Here is a 4,256-nt window from a genome sequence, read left to right as displayed (position 1 = left end):
TGATAAGCATTTTTTCCATAGTCGCCATATATGAAATTGTAAGATAAGCACTTTTCTTTTATGGACGTCAACCCGGGTATATATAGAAGAAATAGAATCAGGAATATATAAATAGAAACTTTGGGGGTGGGGGTTCAAGGGGGATTGGGAGTGGGGATGATTTAAGTGGGGAGGGAGAGTGGTAAACGTTGGGCTAGTGGCTTGTAAGGGAGCAAAAGGGAGAGTTGGTTCAGATGAGGTTAGTGGTGGTGGTGGTTCCCGGGGGGGGGGGTTGATCAGGTGAGGGGAGTGTTTAGGTGGGGGGGGGGGCTGGGGGATGTTCAGGCGGTGGGGGAGGGGGGCTGGTTATCAGGAGGTGGGGGTGTTCAGGTGGGGGGTTCAGTGGGAGGGGGTTCAGTGAAGGGAGGGGAGCATAGGGGCAAGCGTTAGGGGGATTGAAGTGGAGCAAAGGGGCAAACGTTAGATGGGTAGAGCTTGGCGGAATCTTTTTGCAATTTGAGTTTAGGTTTAGAAATGGATTAGGCCGTACACTCGGTTTGCAAAGTTTCCGCTTAACTCATTTGATAAATTCAGAAATTCTCGCAAAATTTTTCACGACGCGCAGAACAAAAATAAAGTGAAAAAAAAAACATTTTAATGTGATTTTCTACTTATTATAAAGTCCATTATGATGGATTCCAAATGAATTATAATGCATTTTGTTTTGGTGAGAAAAAATGGATTTAAATCAATTTTTAGAACAATTTTGTTGTCTGAACGTAACATCGGAATCGATTATATTTACAAGACTTTAGACCACGAAAATCCATTATAATCGATTTTTTTATTCACTTTTTTAAATGCGGGCAGCTATCGGAATTCAAAGTATCAATTTTTTTAGTTCTTTGTGAAGAAGGAACTGAAAACATCATATAATTATTACATTTTTTGCATCAATTGATTAATGTGTGTGATGACTGTTGTTGACAGTTTTTTTGACAGTTTTTTTGCAGTTTTTTGATGTTGTTGACAGTGTTTTCTGCTGTTGTAGACAGTTTTTAAGGAGAAATTGTTGAAACTTTTTTTTTTCCAATGAGATTGTTGCAGAGGGAGCAGGGGGAGACCGGCCCCTCCTCAGTTCTGGTTGCCAAATTTTTCCAAAGGGTCCCCCTTTGGTATAACTTTATGACAACAATTTTTCGCTGAACAACCTCAAAAATTTTCTAAAGGTGCCTTGGCCGCCAAGATGACTAATTTTGAAGGGGGAGCGTGCGCCGAAACAATGCAACTCTTTGGCCAAAATTTTCCAAAAAAAGCCTAAAAACGCCTAAAAATGCCTAAAAAGTAGGGTCTTTCTACTATTTCAGGAGAGCTCGGAAAGTCAAATTAGTCGACCTAAAAAAAGGTTTGAGGTCTTCTGCTTAAAGATTCAAGACGCTACAAAGTTAGAATCCCGACAACGATGTGGACTACGATTTACTACTTTCTTTTTCTTTTCAGTTCTGACTGTTCTTGATTTCAAAATTCCAATTACTTTTGAATTGAAAACTTAATTTTATGCGACAAAATCTTGGCTCAGCGCTGCATTGACAAACTGGCATGCTGTTTCTGAGCTTGTAATTTTTCCCTCAAAAATGCCTGGAGTGTTGTGTATTCTCAACCGATTCTCGGGCGTTAGTCAAACAATTTTGACGCAAATTTGACATATTTGTGAAATTATGAAGGCCTAAAAACTGCTAACTGAAAAAAAAATCAATAATAACTGGTTTTTTTGGTCTAAAAATTATCAATATAATCGATTACCAGGTTGCACTCAGACAACAAATCGGAATAAAAAACTGACTATAATCTGTTTTTATCAACGTTCAAAGTATCTATAAGCCATTTAAAATCAATTAAAACGAGTTTTTTTCCAGTATAATTTCGTTTGTGCATTTAGCAGATGATAATAAGAATATTTTGCAAAGCGAGTGTACGGCCTACTCGATTTCTAGACCTAAGTTTTCTCATATTTCAAAATGATTTCGTCAACTTATCCTAAGCCTTCACACCAACGTTTGTCCCTTTGCCACCCCCCATCCACAACTGAACTACCTCCTCCCCACGCCTGAGCCATCCCCTGGCCTGAAACCTATCACCCACCTGAGCCGCCCACCCCCTGACCTGAAGTGCCCCCGGTCACCTGAACCAACCCCCCTTCTCGCCACAACCAACCCGCCTCCCACAACCGGGTTGGTTCTGGCGGAGGAGGGTCAACACTGGCGTGGGAGGTGGTTCAGGGGGGTTCAGGTCAAGGGCGGGTGCTTCAAGTTTGTCTCGGTCCATTTTTGAAAAGACGTCCAGAAATAATATTTTTGGAAAAGCTTGGCCGAAAAAGCATTTTGTCGTCAAAAAATTTCTTGCAAAACAATCCACTTACAAAACATTTCGGATAGTTTTTGAAAAAAAATGTTCAAAGGCTCAAATATGAGAAAAAATAGTTGAATAAAAGCAGTAACAAAGTTTTGCAAAAAAAAATTGAAATTGAACAACAAAAAACCAATTTTATTTTTAAACAAAGACAGCCTTTTAAATTAGCATCTCAATTGAGGGAAAAGTAAATTACAATGAAGTTTCATTGTCTTTATCTATAAAAGAGAAAGAATAGGTTATAAATGATTAGCACTGGATTTTAATGTTTCATTAAATATTAGCAAAAAAAACTCGTTTTCAATTAATTACAACTGAGTATACTTTTTAGAAACTGAGAATTAAACTAAAACTTAATTGGTCTTCTTTCATGGAAACCCTGTGCGGGTAGTGTTTGATTACCTTGTCACTATTCTACATGCTGATTAGTCAACCTGTAGTAACACAGCATATGGTTAGAATCTTTAGAAAACATGTTTTTGAATTTTTGAACTGTTTTTTTTTTGTCAAAAAAGAATATAATTATTAGTTCTGAAAATTAATCTGCCATATTTTTGAAAATCAAGAGTGTTCAAAAGGACCACTCTTTTGCACTGATGCGAACCGTTTTGATAGGGCTTTAAAAAGTTCCAATTTGTCATGTTTGGTAAAACTATCTTGAAAAAGCCCTACGCTTTGCTATTTTCCGACAACAGTTCCGACAACAGTTGCTTTCTACCCATAAAACGTCTCAACTAACTTTATTAGGACTTAAAAAAGAGTGGAGATTTTCAATCTATCCAGTGCATAGCTAAGGTTGCTGCATCTCAAATTATTATTTTGTTTGGTAAAAAATGATTAACCTGATTGTTGAAACGCATCTAGACATTTAGCCTAGAAAGGGACCTGCAACTGCCGTCATTCAATTCGGAGCACTCTGGAAATTGTTTTTCCCTCTACAACAGAAAAAAAAACATTGATGAAAATTTTGAACGATTTAAATGTATTTTCAGGGGAAAAAAGCATCAAGTAATTAGACTGCTTAAAATCAGGTATTTTTTTAATTATCTGTCCAGATAGTGTAACCAAAAAATTGGTCGTTTGCCACATCTACTACTTGATGTTTTGCGACAACTTGATATAATTTAAACTGTAGTCATCCTAAAAACTTGATGCTGATGTTTGAGTTCGGACTTCAAAGCCAAGTATTTAGGAGGACGTTTGTGGCAACAGAGAAATTGTAAGAGCGACCTCTTATGAACGTCTGGATAATCTTCTATTTGTTTTGCATCATTAAGTTATCTTCCTATTTTCATCATTCAAATCATCATTCAAAACAAATCATCATTCAAAACAAAACATCAAGTGTGCGAAAAAATATTTAAAAAACAATGAAAAAGCTGAACAGATTTTTTGCAGTAAGTCATCAATGAAAAAAACAGATTTTTTTAAATCGAATTATGCTTGAATTCATTTTGTTCCGTGTTTACTTCTCTATTTTTCTGGCCAAATAATTCATGAAAAAACTGCCAGGGCGTAATAAGAAATGATAATATTACTTTAGGGTTCCGTTTACCGGCCAAGGAAGTTTTTAATCAGCAATGTCGGAAAGTATGAATGAGTAGAACTGTTTAAAATCAGGTAACTTTTTGTTGTCTTTCTGAATTTATAATTACATGTTTATTGATAGTCTGCCTTAACGGACTACATGATGATTTGCGACAACCTGTTTGATAGTAAACTGTAGTCATCTTAACACAATGATGCTTTTGCTTATGTTCGGCCCTGACGGCCAAATAAGTTCGTCGAATTTTTGGCCAGGGATGTTGTGAAGGCGTTCTCTTATGACTGTTAGGTTTGTTAAAATTTCAAAATCCTGATGAAGTCAA

Source organism: Symsagittifera roscoffensis, chromosome 1 (genome assembly GCF_963678635.1).
Source record: "Symsagittifera roscoffensis chromosome 1, txSymRosc1.1, whole genome shotgun sequence".
NCBI lineage: Eukaryota > Metazoa > Xenacoelomorpha > Acoela > Convolutidae > Symsagittifera > Symsagittifera roscoffensis.
The sequence above is the reverse complement of the archived record's forward strand: the minus strand, read 5'-3'. Positions refer to the sequence as shown.